At 37.3% G+C, this 21,854-nt stretch overlaps 1 long non-coding RNA gene across 1 annotated transcript; it reads right to left on the bottom strand.

Moving 5' to 3' along the window:
* Positions 1 to 15,352: 15,352 nt before the first annotated feature.
* On the bottom strand, positions 15,353 to 16,650 carry LOC107761411 (uncharacterized). Its single transcript, XR_001642593.2, has 2 exons — positions 15,889 to 16,650; positions 15,353 to 15,713 (listed from the first exon to the last, which is right to left on the bottom strand). It is a non-coding gene; the product is annotated as an uncharacterized LOC107761411 (long non-coding RNA).
* Positions 16,651 to 21,854: the final 5,204 nt, after the last annotated feature.

Here is a 21,854-nt window from a genome sequence, read left to right as displayed (position 1 = left end):
TGCTGTTGGTAACAAAAAATCTGACTGCTGGGGTTGTGTTGCTGTTTTCTGTTGCTGTTGTTGCTGTGTATGCTACTGCTGCACTGATCATTCCTCTTCTTCTTTTGCTTTCCTATACCAGGTACACAACAGATACATTGGTCAATGTAGGCTGAAATTTGAAGCATGAATACAAAAAATGAAGAGTTGAAATTATTTTGAATTCATTTTAGAAATATACTGAACAATAATTGTATGTATGATAGTTTACCTTCTCTACTAGAACCATGAAGTTAGCTGTGATGTAACTCAACCTTTATACATATCATTTAGTTGGAGAACTCTATGTTTTGCTTATAATTAAAAAGGACTAATGTTGTAGTAGCCATGTTCTGTTAGTTCATCATTGTTGTCAAGAAGCATGTTAGGTATCCAATAGTTACTTCTTTAAACAAATGGCCTGTTTTTTTTTCTCAAATTGGTAGGAATATGGCTTGATCAGACAAGCGGTACTTTACATTTCAGCCCCCTTATAAATGTCAAACATATACAAAATAGGTTAACTAGGCCCAATTGGAATAAGGATGGCCCAGGTCCAGTCCATACAGTGTGCTCTGGGCCTGGGCCCATAATATCTAAACGACTGCCCAGACACGCGTTCATGTTTCGGATTTGGGCAAATCACATTCGGAACCCGACTATAACTAACTTGTAAGCATGTAAATAAAGTTGGACCGTTCTTCTTCTTTCATTATTATAGACAAACTCAATAGAGTACATAGCCACTATAGGATGACCTTTTAAATAAAAATGAGACGAGCCTCGCCAAATAAATCACACATCGCTGGGGCCCTCAATAAATACATAACCATTGACTAGACTTTGGATTTCGCCGTTTAGTGAATTTTTCACGGCCTTTTTCTAAAACAACAATACGTAGTTTCTTTAGGACGCGTCTTAATTAATCTTACCTTCTTAAATATGGGTGTGCATTTGTGTGACCCAAATCCAAATCTCAACGGAGTCGAAATGTGTCTCTTATCACGGGTACATTGATTGTGACATGGCTCGAGATGCGTTTTCACAACGTTGCAAATTCCACACAATAATAATAATAATAATAATAATAATAATAATAATAATAATAATAATAATAATAATAATAATAATAATAATAATAATAATAATAATAATAATAATAATAATAATAATAATAATAATAATAACAATAAATAACGAATGAGACGAGCCTCGACAAACAAGAATACCCAAAGTGCGGGGCCCTCAACGGATAGTTATTTCGAGTACTTAGATTCTGGGACGGGCCGTTTAGCAAATTTCACGGCCCTACCCAAAATAATGATACGCTAGTCGCTTTAGGAGCGTATTTAATAATGTTATCTTCTTAAACTCGGGTGCACATTTATGTGACCCAAATCCAAATCTCAACAGAGTTGAAATGTGCCAACAACCACGGGTGCATTGATGTGACGTGGTTCGAGACGTGTTTCCACGATGTTGCAATTCTTGATAAAAATAATAGTAATGATAAAAGCGGTTAAAAGTTAAAATTCGCACATAGGTTCAACATGTATTAAATCAGATAATCAAGCCAAATATGACAGTTGAGTGACCGTGCTAGAACCAAGGAACTCGGGAATGCCTAACACCCTCTCCCGGGTTAACAAAATTCCTTATCCGGATTTCTGGTTCGCGGACTGTTAAACAGAGTCATTCTTTTCCTCGATTCGGGATTAAACCGGTGACTTGGGACACCTTAAAACTCCCAAGTGGCGACTCTGAAATAAATAAACAAATCCCGTTTCGATTGTCCTTTAATTGGAAAAACTCCTTCACCCCTCGCGGGGGCGAAAAAAGGAGGTGTGATAGCTCTGGCGACTCTGCTGGGGAACGAACTCAGAATCTCTGGTTCAGGGTTCAAGAATTCGAGCTTAGAATAATTGTTATTATTTGGCTTTATTTACTATCTGATTTTATTACATGTTTTAGCCTAAATGTGCAAAATGTTGCTCTTACCGCTTTGATATTACTTGGACTGTATATATTAACTGTGCCGAAACCCCTCTCTTCTCTCTCTTGAGGAGTGCACGCTGGTCGTGACTTCTTTCTGTTAGTGTCATATACCAAAATAGAACGAGGATTCGGAGGAGTTGCAAAACTGGATGGCCTTTTGGTTACCGGTACACAACTCCCCTCCTCGACTCGAGTTGTCTGCTCGGGTGCACAGTCTAGAACAAATACCCAGGTTATGAACCTAGAATAACTCAGCTTCATGCCGGATCCCTAGTAGGAACGTTTGTTTGCATCACGTGCATTTGACTTTGGAGGCTCAACACAGGGGTTGGGTCTGTCTAGGACAGGTGTACCAAAAAATGAAAATGACCATCCTGATGCATCTTACTTGCTGCTACTTGTGCATTTATTTGATTCAGACTTGTGTGTTGACTGACTTTTTGAATATCAGGAATATTGTGAAATTGAGGAAAAGAAAAAAAAAGGAAATAGCGTTTAGGGAGTTAATTGTTTATTTTTGAAAAAAACACAATGCCCAAATATTGTCGAAACTTTGCCGAAATTTTGAGAAAACGGAAAAAATGTTTTATTAGTTTGTTTTAGTAAAAGCAAAGGAAAAATAGAAAAAAAGTCGTTGTTCTGTCTTCAAAAATAGAAAGGGAAAATAGTTTGTCTTCCCATGAAAAATGAAAATGAAAAAGAGTCTTGTTCTTTTTTTAAAAAAAATAAAAAAATAAAAAATATATAGGTTGTTTTATTCCCGAACTACGCGAGTTTTATTCTCACCGGATGTGAGATACGTAGGCAACCCTCATCGGGTCCAACCTCCCCTTTTGCTAAAAAAAAACAAGAAGAGAGTCATAAATAAGTTGGGCCACGTCGTTTTGTCAAATATAGCCAAATGATCCCAAACGGGACGCCGGAAGGCTGATTTTGCATAAACAACCACCTTTGGTTATGTTTTGATTTTTGACCCTCACAGCCTTAAAATCTTCATCCCTGAGGCGCTGAAAGACTGTGTTTGCAATACTGGGTCTTTTATTCTAATTTGAAAAAAAAAATAAGAAAAAAGTCATAAATAAGTTGGGTCACGCCGTTTTGTAAAGATAGCCGAATGTTCTCGAAAGGGACGCCGGAAGGCTGACTTTGCATAAACGACCATCTTTGGTCATTCTTTTTGGTTGTGACCAGTTATCCCGCACAACCTTAAAATCTTCGTCTCCGAAGTGCTAAAAGGTCGTGTTTGCAAAACCAGGTCTTTTATTATTTGAAAAACAAGAAAATAGTCAGTGGTCAAGTGAATACCGTTTGGTTTTTAGTTAAAATAAGCCGGCCCGGCTTCGGTAATGTCTTAAACCGTTCTTGCCGAGATAGCCTTAGAGTATCTTTCAGATGGCGAAGGGCTATTTTCGTAAAAGAACGAACAAGTTTGTGAAAGGTCGTAAAATAGTCCTTCCCGGCCTTAAAATTCAGGTGAAATTGAGAAGGGGCCACGTATGAAAAACAACCATTTGGTTAAAATTGGCATATAGGGGAAGGAATCTGGCTGTTTGTTTTTGAGTTTGTAATTCTTTGATTAGAGTATGCGAGTTATTTGATTTTCGAGTTCGTTTGTTGTCTTTTGTCAAAGTCTGTTAGTATGGTCAGTTTTTAAACTTTTATAATCAAGCTTGTTTTATTAGGAAAAATTGAAAAAATAATAAAATGTTTTATTGTTATTTATCTTTTATTGGTCCGAACTACGCAAGGTCTTAAGCTTGCTTGTATGTTGGTTAAGTTGTTAGGATGATAAACTACAAGATAATACTTGGATTAGCTTAAGTCACTTCTATGGTGTTGTATTGCTATTAAGGTTTGTTGTAAAATGAATATAACATGGATTTTGACTTGAAGTTACTGTAGGAGGTATGTATATTGTGTTCTTGCTTGTGCCTAAGATTATCTTGATATTGATTAAGTTAAATGGATGGTCTAGACATGAACTAGTGAATAAAGTTGCTAGTTGGGGATAGTTGAAGTTGTGGATTATTTTTGTTGTTATAAATATATGGTATAAGGCTGGAATCATTGATTAATGACTTCATTATCAAGTTAATGATACTTTTATGTTGAAGTAAGAAGTCTATAAGGATTGATAAGGGGTATACAGATTCCAATCGGAGCTTGCCGCTCGTCGTAATGTAGTTGTGACTTGTTGTTGTTATATGGTGTCTTGATATTGATAATTATGTATTGATGGATTGCTCTGGTCATTGTTGTTTGTATATGGTATTGGAGGAGGCCCTTGTTACAAGGGAGATGCTGCCAAAATTTACGTAAACGAGCTACTAGCTTAAGTTATAGACTTAGCCTTTGCTCAACACTGATTTTGAATCTCCTTATACTATGATAGATTGAGTTGACTTGTTTGAAGAGTTTCTTGGAAGTGATTAAGGACTCAACGGGTTTAAGGTATGTTAAGGCACTTTCTTCTTTCTTTTGGCATGATCTAAAATGAAATGAACATAAACGATACGCCATTTCATAATGACTCTACTCCTAGCAACTAAGGTTGTCCATGTTGTTCTTTCCTTATAAAATTATTCTAAGCAAATGTGTATGATCCTTGAATCCTACTAAGGTTCATATTGAGGGTATGGATGTCCATAGTGTTCTTAAGTCACTCCAAAAGGTTTAGAAGGTGATTCCATGAGTCTAGCATGCATTATATATAGTATCTATTTTACTCTACCGAGCCTCTCTATAGTCGGCCGGGTACGGCACCTATTGTGCAACCACTGATCAGTTGGGTTTACCGAGCTCCACGTGGCCGGGTACGATTCTACCGAACCTTATGATGGTCGGGTACGCTTTTACCGAGTCCTCTTTGAGGCCGGGTACGATATGATGATGATGATGCCCACAGAGGCGAATGTTTTAAAAAGTTTATGTATATATATGTATTATGCATTTCATATCATATCCCCTAGAGGCACTCAGATGTTACAGGTTGTATCTCCTCTATCTCTCTCTTTACATTACTATTCTTATGTATGCTTTCCTGCCTAACATACTCGGTACTTTATTCGTACTGACGTCCCTTTTGCCTGGGGACGCTGCATTTCATGCCCGCAGGTCCCGATTGATAGGTTGACAGTCCTCCTAGTAGGCTATCAACTCAGCGAAGGTGTTGGTGCACTCCACTTGCTCTGGAGTTGCCTATTTGGTCAGTATACTTTGGATATGTATTGATTGGTATGGCGGGACCCTGTCCCGACCTTTATTATTTGATGTACTCTTAGAGGCTTGTAGACAGATGTCAGGTGTATGGATAATTGTATGGCCTTGTCGGCCTATGTTTCGAGTTTACTAATGGTCATGTCGGCCTTATAGGCCCGTATGTCACATATATTAGTTTGTATATCATGTTGGGTCTTCATATGTTGAGTATTCCCTTATGTTTTATTCTTGTTATCTCATGACGGGTTTTCTGGCTCATTTACTCATGATAACATGATAAGAAAGATATGTTATGTTGGTACTCGGTTGAGTAAGGCACCGGGTGCCCGTCGCGGCCCTTCGATTTGGGTCATGACAGAAGTGGTATCAGAGCAGTTCTGTCCTAGGGAGTCTACAAGCCGTGTCTAGTAGAGTCTTGTTTATGGGTGTGTTGTGCACCACACTTATAAGCAGGAGGCTACAAGGCATTTAGGTATGTCACTCTTTCTTCTTACTCTAGATCGTGCAGTAGAGCTCAGTTGTAAGAATTCAAACTCCTAAATTCGACTTTAGTCGTAATACAACTATACCTATATCCACAAAGACAGTTGGTAAGAGACTGTATGTGGATGTGGAAGAGTTGAGTCAGAGGAACTCGATTTCACATCATGCTTATGATGAGTAAATATGAGGTCTTCAACAGATCATGTGTGTACTAATATGTGTATGCTTCTTAATAAGGAGCCTTAAGGCACAGATATCTATTCACGAATATGGTGAAAATCTATGAGGAATTCAGAAGCTAGATACAAGTTTTAACAAGTAAAATAAGTAAGGTGAAGAGGGGTACGAGGCACCCAGATAATGAAGATAATCAATATTTTCAAATCAGGCAGAGAATTATAAGCATTTTGGTACCTTCATCAATGACAGAGGTAAGTACAATTGGCCACACCCATCTCAGTTATGTTCTATGGGAACTAACAGATATTATTTAAGAGAAAGATGGGATATCAGGATCCAGTTGGAGTTAGAGTAACCCAAAAATTGTGGATACGTTGTTATCATTAACTAACGTTTCTGAAAGATGGTGCAAATGTGGTAATAGATCTCCTTCTAAGACACCCAGATGGTGAACTCTAGAGTAGTACAATCAGATACGAATACTGGAATATTTAGAAATTTCAGAAGATAGGCAGTGGGATCCTAGAAGGGACAAATATTTACCTTAGTATGACTCTAGCCCCGAGTAAAAAAAAGAATGTCAGGCATTCCCAAGAGCCAGTGAGATGAAGCTAGGAGAGCTTATAGGGAAAGAACTTTTTGTTGAAGTTTTCAGAATAAAGTGATAGACAAAAAAATATTATCCGGAGAATAAGAAGAAAATAAATGAAGCATCATGAGTAAGATGTGATAAAGGGATTATAACAGTAAATCAAAATTTGACACGATGACAGAGTCTATAGTCAAGTGAAGGAAAATACAAGAGGTGACAAGCCTTAAGGCAATAAAAGAGTATAAGCCATAAAGTCATATCCTTATTTCGAGAAATGAGTTGGTGACTTCAACGTGATTACCAGGAGGAATGGTTAGACCCCATAGTAATAAAAATCAGTATGGGCTGGTGAACAAGATAAAACCGAACATGAATTAGGGACCGGAGGATTTGATAATGGTCGACATCGTGAGAATTTCAAAGATCGTGCTCCAACAATAATAGAATAGACAACAGACGAATAACCTTTAAAGGCCATTTAGGAAGTCGCTTACCTAAAGCAAGCACTCTGAGCAGAGTTAATCTTAAGGGACTAAGTATGCCAGTTACAATAGGTGTCACCTTCGTGCGTAAGAAATTTAGTTATCCATGGTACAGAAGGTTACCATAAGGTGATTAAGGTTCATTGATAATGTGAAAAGACGCCAAAGATGAAGAGGTAAAACAACTATAGGTAGATCGTCGTAGTACTAAATCTTAGTACTCCCCTAAAGGGGGGAATATGGTGTGATATGGTATTAAGTCGGAGTTAAGCAGTTCAGTTAACTATGGAATGGTAAAGGAAGAATGTGGTAAAGAGGAGAAAGGGATGATGTTGTATTTATTCAGTTCCTGCAGATATGTTGCGACTCCAGAACATTATACAAGTACGACACCGGGGAGAGGCAGTAAAAGTTTTCGGCCAGGATGTTATTGATAAATAAGTGTGAATGGACACTTGATACATCAGGATCTAGTGGCGAGAGATCAGTTAAGACAAAGGATATATCCCAAGAGGGATTATGCAATATATATATGAGAATGGACCAACGAGTAATTAGTAGTTGATTCAGGAAGAGCCCAGTTATGGCTAGACAAGAGGTCACAGATAAATCAATAGATCATGCAAGATAAATGTAGTGAATCGCAGCATAGTGAATTCAGTCTCGCAGATACGAGATTACAATCATTTGAAAAAAATTTCAGATAGGAGTTGAGGCAGTTAAAGGTACCATTTTTAAGGTTTATAAAAATAAGAGAGAGTGCCACTAAGGAGACAATAAAAAATTGAGCTTAGAAGTAACCCTACGAGCACAAAGGCATAAATTTATGTAACTAAGGATTATTATAGGCGAGTAAGAATAACGAAAATTACCTTCGGGTGTACGATATATCAAGCTCGCAAATTTACAAGAGCCAGAAGGTCTCCCTAAGTACTACAATGAAAGACTAGCTGAGGAAATAAGGAAGAAGGTTTCCACCTAAGCATAGTGAGCTAAAGAGTAAATGATCCTATAACAACAGTCTCACTACAATATTGTATACACTCCATAAGAAAGTGGCACCTATCATGGCTAATGAATGGTAAAAAAAGTCATCAAAGGTGATGTTTGAGATCATATGAGGTACAGGAAATTATAGTATTCATGGGCAAAATGACAAGCCAAGTATTCATGCAACAAGTGATAGAATGACTAGCAAAAGTAATTGCTTACATTTAAGGACAACTGAGAAGGCACGAAAGGAAATTTATGGTGCTAGCAAGTTAAAGGAAGGTTGCGAGTAGTATAAATAGATCGGTGTAGGTCCTAAGGTAAAGTATTGTAGAGCAACAAGGTTTTAGGTTGATATGAGTAAGGATAGGAAAAGGTGAGTGAGAAGTTGACGAGAATATGTATGTCCTCGGGATTAAACCCATCCAAACAAGGGAGCTGATGATTTCCATATGTAATAAAAAGCTTGATACAGCCTGAATGAACACAGAAGAGTCTGAGACTAGGTGCATTTAGAAGAGATGGAATGCTGCCCTGGCAGTAGAATAAGAGTCTAATTGTGATAGATAAGAGGATGATGCTTAGGCCTTTGATTGAGTAATGATTTAACGAGAAAGGGATTTCATTAATTGCACAGGATTAGAATACCCCTATAAGATGAATCGCATTGGGATGCAATGAAATACGGTTATTGAAGTATAGTATTATCCCTAGGTGGATCAAGAAAATCACTTCATATGTTCCCCGATAAGATGTGATCCCTAGTGACAGTGTATTACATAAGAGGTTGCAAGTTATCAGTGATAGATTATAGATCAACATTAAGGTGAATAAACAATAGACGGGTACAAGTTCCAAAGTTCGAGATGAGATTTGTTTGTTATTCTTAGATGAATAATAATGAGGAAGCACTAAAGGACTTAGATTTATACATATAGGATAAGCAGCGAGAGAGTAACCTGGAGTTGGGTAGCAAACCTCGGTAATAATAAACCGAAGTAAGTTTTATGGTATAGTATAACCTACCTAGATGTAGTAAATCCATAAGGATAGATATACAAGGCTATGAAACAAGAGATATAAATAGTCTTAAGTTCGATAAAGTACCAAGCGAAAGACATCAGTACACCTATACATCGTAAGTCATTGATGTAAGCTCGGAAATGAGATTATATTTGGAAGAAAATAAAGTAAGTTAATCATGTTACCTTGGAGGTTACAAATATTTAAGATCATGAATAACGAGTACCAAGAGGGTTGGAAATCTTAGAAGCTAAACCAGTTGAAGAAAATAAGTTTCGTCAAAAGTCGATAAGTTTAGAATGTTATAACATGTACTTTGGAGTGAGACTAGGGTTCTTAACATGATAAGGAGGTTATTCTATGAGTTATTTTAGTCGTATGATATTCACTTTCTACATTTTGAAGGCAAGCAAGTTGTGGAACAAGAGTTGGCAAAGGTCATCACAAGTTACATTCATAAATTTGCTGAAATTTAGGTCACATATATATGAGAATTTCTAAAAATATACTTGGAATCATGGGGTGTTCTACCTACCAAATTGAATATCAACGAGTCTAGTTTCTAACTCATTAAACCGTTCGTCAATACGACATCGGAGTAGAGAGATATTTGTGTTTTCGCGAGACCGAGCAAGCAGCTCCTAATGGGACCCACTTAGGCGGTGGTTGAGCTACTTCAATTTATAAACGATTTGGATGCCTATTTTTTGCTCATTGTTCAACTAAAATTCGTCTCCAAACTTATCCTAACCCTCCTAAACATATACCACAAGGGTTTGAAGTGATTCCAAAGTGATTACACCATATTTCAACATCAAAACTTAGTTCTAGTGAAGAACAACACCTCTTTGAGGTTGTGTTGTCATTGAGGATTGTTGTGGGCTGTATTTGGATGAAATTCCAAGTTGTTGCTGCTTTCTAAGGTGAGTATAACAGCCTACTAATTGTGCTTAAGCTTGCTTGTATGTTGGTTAAGTTGTTAGGATGATAAACTACAAAGATAATACTTGGATTAGCTTAAGTCACTTCTATGGTGTTGTATTGCTATTAAGGGTTGTTGTAAAATGAATATAACTTGGATTTTGACTTGAAGTTACTGTAGGAGGTATGTATATTGTGTTCTTGCTTGTGCCTAAGGTTATCTTGATATTGATTAAGTTAAATGGATGGGCTAGACATGAACTAGTGAATAAAGTTGCTAGTTGGGGATAGTTGAAGTTGTGGATTATTTTCGTTGTTATAAATATATGGTATAAGGCTGGAATCATTGATTAATGACTTCATTATCAAGTTAATGATACTTTTATGTTGAAGTAAGAAGTCTATAAGGATTGATAAGGGGTATACGGATTCCAATCGGAGCTTGCCGCTCGTCGTAATGTAGTTGTCACTTGTTGTTGTTATATGGTGTCTTGATATTGATAATTATGCATTGATGGATAGCTCTGGTCATTGTTGTTTGTATATGGTATTGGAGGAGGCCTTTGTTACTAGGGAGATGCTGCCAAAATTTACGTAAACGAGCTACTAGCTTAAGTTATAGACTTAGCCTTTGCTCAGCACTGATTTTGAATCTCCTTATACTATGATAGATTGAGTTGACTTGTTTGAAAAGTTTCTTGGAAGTAATTAAGGACTCAACGAGTTTAAGGTATGTTAAGGCACTTTCTTTTTTCTTTTGGCATGATCTAAAATGAAATGAACATAAACGATACGCTATTTCATAATGACTCTACTCCTAGCAACTAAGGTTGTCCATGTTGTTCTTTCCTTATAAAATTATTCTAAGCAAGTGTGTATGATCCTTGAATCCTACTAAGGTTCATATTGAGGGTATGGATGTCCATAGTATTCTTAAGTCACTCCAAAAGGTTTAGAAGGTGATTCCATGAGTCTAGCATGCATTATATATAGTATCTATTTTACTCTACCGAGCCGCTCTATAGTCGGCCGGGTACAGCACCTATTGTGCAACTACTGATCAGTTGGGTTTACCGAGCTCCACGTGGCCGGGTACGATTCTACCGAACCTTATGATGGTCGGGTATGCTTTTACCGAGTCCTTTTTGAGGCCGGGTATGATATGATGATGATGATGCCCACAAAGGCGAATGTTTTAAAAAGTTTATGTATATATATGTATTATGCATTTCATATCATAGCCCCTAGAGGCACTCAGATGTTACAGGTTGTATCTCCTCTATCTCTCTCTTTACATTACTATTCTTATGTATGCTTTCTTGCCTAACATACTCGGTACTTTATTCGTACTGACGTCCCTTTTGCCTGGGGACGCTGCATTTCATGCCCGCAGGTCCCGATTGATAGGTTGACAGTCCTCCTAGTAGGCTATCAACTCAGTAAAGGTGTTAGTGCACTCCACTTGCTCCGGAGTTGCTTATTTGGTCAGTATACTTTGGATATGTATTGATTGGTATGGCGGGACCCTGTCCCGACCTTTATGATTTGATGTATTCTTAGAGGCTTGTAGACAGATGTCAGGTGTATGGATAATTGTATGGCCTTGTCGGCCTATGTTTCGAGTTTACTAATGGTCATGTCGGCCTTATAGGCCCGTATGTCACATATATTAGTTTGTATATCATGTTGGGTCTTCATATGTTGAGTATTCCCTTATGTTTTATTCTTGTTATCTCATGACGGGTTTTCTGGCTCATTTACTCATGATAACATGATAAGAAAGATATGTTACGTTGGTACTCGGTTGAGTAAGGCACCGGGTGCCCGTCGCGGCCCTTCAGTTTGGGTCGTGACATCAGCTGACATGTAGATGACTTCAGTGGCAGGGAGCCATCCGAAAGTCCACTCAATTTTGTCCGAAATTAAAGAACTCAAGTGCACAAACCAAGCCTCTGTACCTTCTGGAAATTCAACTCCCGCCCTTCGATGCAATTCAGACCAGTCATGCCGTAGTTCATATACCCCACACGGTGTCAAAGATGTTCTTGTATCCAAAGTTGTAGTAGCAGTCTACAACCCTGGAAGAATCTTCCCCCTTCTCGACAGATGGTTAAGGCTCGGTAAATCTCAACTAAGATCATTGGAACAAGAGAGCCGTTAGCTTTCTTAATCATGACGTCGACCATTCCCACAAGACCCAATTCTATGTTGCCATCCTTTCTTGGGTAGATTATGACACCCAAGAATGCTACTACAAAGGCCAAACCCCACCGTCCCTTCCATTTATCTTTGTTTCCTGCATGGGTCATACCCGTATCTGGTGCTTCAAAACCAAGGGGATTGCCATAGTGCTGGTACAAGAAGTGGAAAGTGCAAAGCCCTTCGGATAAATTCCCATCCTGAACCTCCCGACTAATACTCAACATATCTAGAAACTTGTGAGGAGACACTGTTCTTGCGACACCGGGTACCGACTTCTGAGGTTCCCACTAAGACCGGCATAGCCTACAATTTCCTCTAGCATGGGGGTGAGCTCAAAATCAGAAAAGTGAAACACATTGTGAGTCGGGTCCCAGAAAGTTATCAAGGCCTGAATCACATCCAACCTCGGTTTAATTTTCAGAAGTCCCACGAGACCACCCAAAACCTTTACCACAGTCCCTCTGCTGACTTTTCCTAAGTCGTTCCACCATATATAGAGCTGTAAAGGGATTTTCTCAAGAACTGCAAAGGGTTCATTTTCATTTGTGCTCATCCTGCACATTTATAAAGGTGATTTATTTAAAAAGATCATGATTCATTTTGACTCAAGAAAAAGTTATTAATTTTTTTTTCAAAATTTTTCATTTCAAAACAAAAGCCCGGCCTTGCAAATACGACCCTTCAGCATTTCAGAAAAGACGATTTTAGGGCTGTGTATGCTAAACAACCAAAATTTAAAAAAGAGACCATAGGTGGCTGTTCTTGCAAAAACAACCTTCCGGCGCCCTTTTGGGGGACATTTGGCTATTTTAGGCAAGAATGACATCACTTGAAAAAACACTAAAATTTTTGTTCTTTTTGAGTTACTTTTACAAAAATGAAGTTGGAGCCGATGGGGGTTGCCTACGTATCCCACATCTGACGGGAATCAAACTGGCGTAGTTCAGGCAGATTTGACATAGCAAAAAACAATACTAACTATTTTTTCTTTTCTTTTTTTCAAAATTTCGGCAGAGTTTCGGTACTTTTTGGATATCAGTTTTTTTTCAAAAACAAGTGATTATCTCTCTCAGTCCTCAAATTGATTTTTCTTTTTCCCAACTTTTCTCCACTATTCATAAGCCGGTCAACATGCAATCCGAAGCAAATAAATGCACGAGTAGCAAGTAGAATACATCAGGATGGTCTTTTCATTTCGGGTACACCTGTCCTAGACAAACCCAACCCCTACGTTGAATCTCCAAAGTCAAATGCACGTGATGCAAACAAGCGTTCCTACTAGGGATCCGGCATAAGGTTTTGTTATACTAGGTTTAAAACCTGGGTGTATTGTCCTAGACCTGGCTTACCCGAGCAGACATCTCGAGCCGAGGGAGGCAGCGTACCGAGAATACAGAAGCTTCACCGGCTTTGCAACTTGTCCGAACCTCGTTCTAAAATTGGGATAAGACTCTAACAGAAAAGAAGTCACACGAAGTGTACACTTCCTAGATGATTTAGAAGACTCAGAGAGAAGAGGTTTTCGTAGAAATTTATATACAATCCAAACAATATCAAAGCGGTAAAAGCGGCATTTAGCACATTAGGCTCAACATGTAAAAATCAGATAAAACAAGCCAACTATAACATTTATTCTAAGCTCGAATTCTTAAACACTGAACCGAAGTTCTGAGCTTGGATCCCCAGCAGAGTCGCCAGAGCTGTCACACCTCCTTTTTATACACCCCGAGGGCATAAGGGAGTTTTTTCGCTTTAAGTGACATTATTCGATATGAGATTATTTATTTAATCAGAGTCTCCACTTGGAATAATTTAATTGGTGTTCCAAGTCACCGGTTTATTTATCCCAAATCGAGGAAAATTCAACTTTCCTTTTGAAGTCTGCGAACCAAAAATTCTAAGTAAGGAATTCTGTTAACCCGGGAGAAGGTGTTAGGCATTCCCGGGTTTTGTGGTTCTAGCACGGTCGCTTAAACCATTATAATTGGCCTATTATCCGATTTATTACACGTTTTAGCCTATGGTGCATTTTTAACTTATTAACCGCTTTTAATTATTTTAGGAAGATTCAATGTTATTTAAACATGCCTTGAACCACGCCATTAAAATGCACCAGCGGTTCATGACACGTTCTATTTAACATTGTTAAGAAAATGAATTCGGGTCACATGAAATGTGCACCCGAAGTCAATAAATAAAAGAAAATCAATTTATAGAACGCGCCTAAAGCAACTACGAAGGTTCAAATTAATAACTAAGTTTGCGAGGGCCATGGAAAGTTCAATTGATAGCACACCCCAATTTTTAAAGAGTTAGTATTAATTACATGAGGGCCATGGTTTATTTAACGAAAATAGCACACCTCAAATTTTCTATAAAAGCTAACTAGTTTTGTGAGGGCCATGGGCCTAGGGGTTTTATTTGGCACGGCACACCTCATATTATTTTAACTAAAAGGGGTTAGTTCTTGAATCTAGTCTTATGAGCATTATAAATTTTGTTTGGCATGACACATCTCAATTTATTTCAAAGGGCTTTATTATTCGAAGTTGTTATAATCGGGTCACATGAAATGTACCCCCGAATCTGGGAATTAGGCATCATGACTATGTCTCGGGAACCGCACCCATAATCACGATGGTTTATTTATTAATCGTGCCTAAAGCAAGCTATGATATTCATGAATTAATTATTTCTAAGTTTGAGATCAAATGTGAAAAGGTCCAAAATGTATGCAATCTATTTGTATGAAAATGACTGTAATTTGCTAAGGAAATTGGAAAGGGCGAGACTAGATGCACATGTTGTTGCAAGCTACTGCAATAGCACAATTTTTATTCAAGATAACCAAGACATTATGAATCATCCAAATCTACACCTGACTAAACTTTTAAATATGATGCCTACTGCTCCAATGGTATTTTAATTATTCAGAATCGTCCTTAAACTATTGAAACTCACCATTGAATACCATAATAGCGAGACACTGATTTAGAATAAGTAGCTCTTCACATGGCTCTTGGAATTATTTTGGAAAATCAGAAATAGTGATTACATAGAAGGACTTCTTGTACCTAGCTTAATTAACTTAGACACTTTGATATTGTATGAGCTTTCACACCAATTACCAAGTTAGCAACCACAAAGATGCTCTGTTTGCCACAAGCATATTCAAACTCCAAAAAATGAGCAAATTACATCGCTGTATCGACTCCGCTTGTGTCAAAGACCAAATTTCACCAAAAAAAAGGAAAGAAATTTTCCATTATTCAGAATACCTTGGTTAATAGCAACAATACACAAGATTGGTTAACATCAACACTCCGTTTGTGTCAAAGACCATATGTTTCTCACATTCCAATTCTCATATGCTAAAGGGTCCAACTCAGTCCATTATAAACTAACTTTGATCAAGATGGATCATGTAGCTCAAATAAAAAAACAACTTGACACTTAATTACTTACAAAAAGGAATTGATAATTAAACAAAACCAGAGGGCAAATCCCTAAAGTCCCTCCCACTGTATACCATATTTTAAGCCAAAAATTCTGGTAGAATACTAGACAAACCAATAATCCGGTTCCAGAACCATCTTAAAAATGACAACCTGAAAATAGAGACCTTTATTCCATTTAGCTATAAAATCAAATCATGATACACTACAATGACAGGAATTGCTGAATGTAACAAGAAAATATATAATTATACACTGCCTCATCATTGTAAGCATATTTTCATTGAATCAAAATGAGAATTACAAGAACGAGAATGGGAGACAGTACCTTAGCGGCAGTAATACAGTCCCAAATAACCAAGTAAAGTTAACGCTGAAGATGAATAGAACATTTAAAATCGGGAACAACGAGTTCAGCAACACAGTCCATTCACAACTTCATACGAGCCCAAAGAAAGGAGGAAGACGAATTTTAACATTTCAGCGACCAAACTCCCTTTCAGATCTTCTTTGAAATTCGGTTTTTCTATTGCTTTTGGTCTCCAAGCTTGTCAGGTCTTTGTTTCCATTTTTTTCAAGGTTAGAGATGAGATAAAAAGAATCGAAGAGAAAGGGGGAGCTGATGAATGCCGGATTTCCGGCGATTTGGTGGCTGTGAGGAAATGATGGATGAAGAAGGGGAGTTAAATGGCGTGTGCTGAAGGATTTGGTGGTGATGAGGGTGAAGCCATGGCTATTGGTTTGGAGAGGAGATGGAAGGGTCTCCTAAAGCCTGTAAAGAAGAAGACGCTTCAAAAAAGGGGGTGGGGGTCTCTCTTCAGATCCACCGTTTCCTAAGTTCTGAGGGTAAGGTCCGTATTCCTTAGGTCTAGGTTATTAGGTTAGTTTAATAAGAAAGGATCCGGGTCTTGGGTCGGTTCGGGTCGGGCAGGCGGGTCGGGTATGTTTTTTTGGGCTTTGAGTGGTTTGGGCCAGATTTTAGATATAAGAACAACCCGAATTTGAATTAAAACCTCATCTTTCAAATTCTCTTCTTATTTTCCTTTTTCTCTTTGTTTTTCTTTTTCTTTTCTTTAATAAAAAATCTTAATTAAAATCCTAGATTATCTAAAAGTGTGAAATTAAACTAATTAACTAATTATAAAAATTATAAAAGCTACTTAATCCTAAATTAAAAAAGAAAGTATCAATAAAAGGAAAAAATGTAAAAATGAAGCATTTTTTGTGATTTTCAATTTTTATAAAACAAGTAACTACCAATTAATCCTAATAATGAAAAAATAAGGCCTAAATGCCATGTGTGACATTTTGATATTTTTCATGATTTAAATAAAACTTAAACATGCACAAAATGCAAACAATTAAATAAAACTCGACAAAAATTCCTAAAATATCAAATAATTAACAAAAATCTATTTTCTTGGGATTTAAAGGAGTATTTCGTATAGGGCAAAAATCATGTGCTCACACACTTATTACAATAAATCCGAATGCAATGGCAATTTTACAGCAATAAACAGACTTTGCATTGCTATTAAACTAAAAATATTGCTTTCTTAAAAAATATTCTATATAACAGTCGAATCTACAACTGTTTTACTAACTAGACTTAGGCTAAAACTATTACAAATTTGCATAACTAATAGAGGATTCCTGCCTCTTTTGGACATGGCTTGTCCATTAGAGCTTGGTCTTCCTTTATTAAAAGAACATCGTGAGTCCCACTTTCAGGCTTCTGAACCTGCTGATTTAACCAACCAGTGGCTAAATCTGCAGGCTACAACTCATGATCAAACAGTCAAAGAAAGAGAAAAATAATGGCTTTGAGTAAAAGAAATTAGATGAGAGAAAGAAAGAAAGCATAACAACATTAAACCTAAATGTTTTACTATGATGCAAAGCTATTTTCACAAGATACAACCACCAAACAACACTCATATATTGGCTAAGTTAATGTGCTGAATCATTTTTAAACTCTAAACACACATAACTAAACCAATCAAATGCATACTAAAGTAAACAAGCTACTATCATGAAAGACATGCTATTCAAAAATCTGATTCATATATCATTTTTAAGAAGTCATTACATAAGAAAGGCTAAGGTTAAATACCTATGAACAATAACAAAGATTAACAATTAACAGGTGAAGGTAAGATGGAAAATGTCTAAAGCTTGCAAGAATAGAAACGCAAACACAGCAACAGCCCAACAATGAATCAGAAAGTTTGAATCAGAAGAAAACAGCTTTGAAACCAGAAAACCAGCTAAAGAACCAAGAAAATATTTCAAACCATATTGCTCAGCTTGTAGAAAACCAAAGAGTAAGAGGTTTTGAAGGTTTTTCTAAAATTTCTGAAAATTTGATCTTTCAGCCAAGGAAAGGGAATTTTTTGCAGTAACTTTTGATGATAAATGCGTGTGTGAGTGAGGGAATGTTTCCCTTTTATAAAGTGCGCAAAACAAAGATCAAAAGGGAATATTCTTACTAATTTTAGACTGCAGAAAGGTACAACCTCTTTTATACAGCTGGTTGTCCTTTTTCTTATCCATTACCAGCATTTTCATGCTAAGAATGGGGACAACTACCATATTCTAGAATATTCTGATATTTCCCTAATTAGAAAACCCCAAATTGCCCTTCTAAAGTCTGCTTATTGCAGTTTTACCTAAACGTTTTTGGTTCAGTTAGGCCCCTAAAGTTTCTATTGATTTTCAAATCATGTCAAACACAATTAGAACAAGTAAAAAGATGCAAAATATTGACAAAATGAGAGTAGGAGAACTGATGCAATTTTAAATTGAAATCAACCTGAGTATTGATAAAAGGCTGTTCTATCTACCTAACTACAAGACCAAACTTCAAATAGCTAAACTGAATTTTGACATCTCTATTTTACATAAAGCAAATCAATGCAGTGAAGTCAATAATTCCAAAGATTAATTAGCTAACTGATGTTTCTAAGGCTAATATTAATTAAGTCCAGAAGTGAACTCAAATAACAATTTCAAATTCTGGAAAACAAACATTAGATAACCACAACATTTTTAGGAACTAATTAAAAAATCTGAAACCCTGAACTAACCAATTAATTGATAATTAACTACAGATTAAAACTAGTTGATAGAAGAAAACAAAAGAAGAAAAGAACAAGTGACCATGTAAAGAAACTAAAAATAAAGGAAAACCTAATTGCCGGTTATACAAAAGAAAAAATACAAAGATGAGGCAGACAATCAAGAACAAAGAAAAAGAGAAAGAAAAAGCCCTGAGGCTGCTTTGGAATGGGTCAGTTGATGAAACTCTTGCACGACACACCCATGAACTTATACGACCATTAATTGGCTGTTCTTAATAAGAACAACCAACTAATGATCGTCTGGGTTCATAAACTCCATGCACTGACCGAAAAGAATAAAGAGGAATTAGGGTTTTTTTCCTCAGAATCTTAGATTCAAAATTGGAGGGAATTGAGGCTGATTTGAAGGGGATTAACGGTGGTTTAGGGTTTGGGGGGGAGGGGTACAAGGGTTATAGGGTGTGAATTTGGAGCGATTTGGAACAATTAGGGTTTTTGGCCGCGATTTTTGATCTAAGATTCGAGAATTTTGACCGGGGTTCGAAGGAAAAGGATGTGAGATTGGAAATGAGAAGGTCATGGGGAATTCATGGTGTTGTTTTAGGGAGGATTAAAATACTGGAACAGCCGTGAGGCGATTTCTGGTGGGTGGTTTGTGACGTAGGCGGCGATGGATTTTAGGGCAGATAGGGTTCGTTCCTGAGAGAGAGGAGAGACTGAATGAGGGGGGTTCCGAAGTGTGGGGTTGGTCTCATTAGGACAGTAATATACCTAATGTCTCTTCAGTTCCGAGCCGTTGGATTTATAAGATCCAACGGTTGTGATTAATCAATACAAAACGGGGTCGTTTGGGAACGGGTGGGAACTGAACCGGTGAGGCTTCGTTTGGGCTTGGGTTGTGGGTAATTTGGGAATGGGTTTGGGCCAGATTGGGGTGTAAAAATGAGCCTAATTTCAAAAATAAAACCCCTTTCTCAATTCCTTCTTTTATTTCCTTTCCTTTTCTTTTTCTTTTAATTAAAAATCCTAAATTATCTAAAAATGTGAAATTAAACTAATTAACTAATTACCAAAATTATAAAAGCTACTTGATCCCAAATTAAAAGTGAAAAATTAATAACCTTAAAATAAAAGAAAAACGTATAAAAATGAAACATTTTTTTGTGATTTTCATTTTATAAAACAAACAATTACTGATTAATCCTAAAAAATATAAAAATAAAGCCTAAATGCAATGCATGATATTTATGGTATTTCTCATGATTTAAATAAAAATTAAGCATGCACAGAAATGCAAACCACTAATGAAATTTTACAAAAATTCCTAAAAATGACAAATAATTAAGAAAAAATCTATTTTCTTGGGATTTTATAGGAGTATTTTGTATAGGGTAAAAATCATATGCTCACAGCTGCCCTTCTTTGCTTGAAACATGAAGGGTTTTCGTGCAAAGACAAAATGAGCAATTATGAGGGACTTTTGCCCGTTTTGAAACTCCATGGGAAGCATCTTTGGAAAAAAGGTCTGACCGAACCCTGCTTCGGAGCTTCCCTACATATCCTTGGCTATAAAAGAATTAGGTCAGTGTAGTTCTAGAAGTTTTGGTAGCTGGGACTACCAGGAACTGTAATTTTACTGTTGTTTCTGCTGTTTCTGCTTGCTGAACTCCTTATTACACCGAAATGAAAAATAAAAGGCTAAACTAGCTAAACCTATCAACTACGAGTTACAAGATTCCTATCTAAAAAACTTCTAAAGCTTGATCTTGAGTCTTAGATAGTTTTTCCTACAAACTCTGATCTGAATCTTGATGCTAGTTCGCTGCAGCCGCTGGTTCATTCCTTTTCAGCTTTTTAGATCAAGGCGGGACATGCAAAGCTTGTGACTTCAATCAAATTTTGAGTAGTCCGCTTCCTTTATCCTCTTCTACACTCAGAGTTAAACTTCTTTTCTTTTATTTGGGTTGAGACTCCTTCTTTTGGTCATTTCAATCTTGTGCCTTACAGTGAAAACCTATTCAGGCACCAAAGCAAACAAACAAACGAAATTTTCTGCCCCAGTTTTCATTAGGAAAATTTCATGAGTTATTGCAACAAAATCAAAGATATTTCTTTATTGAAAGCAATAAAATTAGGATTGTGTATCCCTGGGAAAAAGAGATTAGGGAGTGGAGCCCTATATCTATAATGGAATCAGCTAGGGATTGGGGCCCTAAATTGGAAAGATTGCAAGGTTATGCTGGAAAAATGGCAAGGTTATGCCGGAAAAGAAAAAGTTCCTCGAGTTATGCTGAGGAGGTCCACGGCTTATGCCAGGAGAGTCATCGGGTTATGCCAGAAAAGAAGAAGGTCCTCGAGCTATGCTGGGGAGGTCCACGGGTTATGCCGGAAAAGAAAAGGTCCTTAGGTTATGCCGGGGAGGTCCTCGGGTTATGCCGGGGAGGTCATCGGTTTATATCGGAAAAGAAAAAGGTCCTCGGGTTATGCTGGGAAAGGTCATCGGGTTATGCCGGAAAAGAAAAAGGTCCTTGGGTTATGCCGGAAAAGTTCATCAGGTTATGCTGGAAAAGAAAAAGGTCCTCGGTTTGTATGAAGAGGTCCACGGGTTATGCCGGGAAAGTTATCGCGTTATGCCGGAAAAGAGAAAAGGTCCTTGGGTTATGCCGGGGAGGTCCATGGGTTATGCCGGGAAAGTTCATCGAGTTATGCCGGAAAAAAAAATATCCTCGGGTTATGCCGAGGAGGTCCACGGGTTATGCCGGGAATCAATTAGGGAGTGGAACCCTGTAATGGAAAAGATTACCAGGTTATGCTGGGAGCGATTAGGGAATGTGACCCTATATTGGGAAAACGTAGCTAGAGATCGGAGGCCCTATGCTACCATGGTTTTGAATTTTCTTCTTCTTTCTTTTCATTTTACTTTTAATACTTTATTCAAGAGAATGTATGAAGAGTTTGAAAGGGACTTCCCTTTTTTGGGTTAACTTCGACTGTTGGACCATTTTGGTCTCTGCGCACCTTGCTTTTATTGCACCTGCTTCTTGCGAGGTTATCTTGGATTGTACCTGTTTTGAAATCAAAGAATAATTTGTCAGTTTGAAACGGTGGTTGGTTTTGTGGCCTTAAGTGTTTTGATCACTTGATCTCGGCCCAACTCTTTTGCTGAAATCCTTTACCGCTTGCTGGCTTTCTGGAGACTGATCTCTCTTCTAAA

This window comes from Nicotiana tabacum, chromosome 8, assembly GCF_000715075.1.
Source record: "Nicotiana tabacum cultivar K326 chromosome 8, ASM71507v2, whole genome shotgun sequence".
In the NCBI taxonomy this organism is placed as follows: domain Eukaryota; kingdom Viridiplantae; phylum Streptophyta; class Magnoliopsida; order Solanales; family Solanaceae; genus Nicotiana; species Nicotiana tabacum.
The sequence above is the reverse complement of the archived record's forward strand: the minus strand, read 5'-3'. Positions and strand labels throughout refer to the sequence as shown.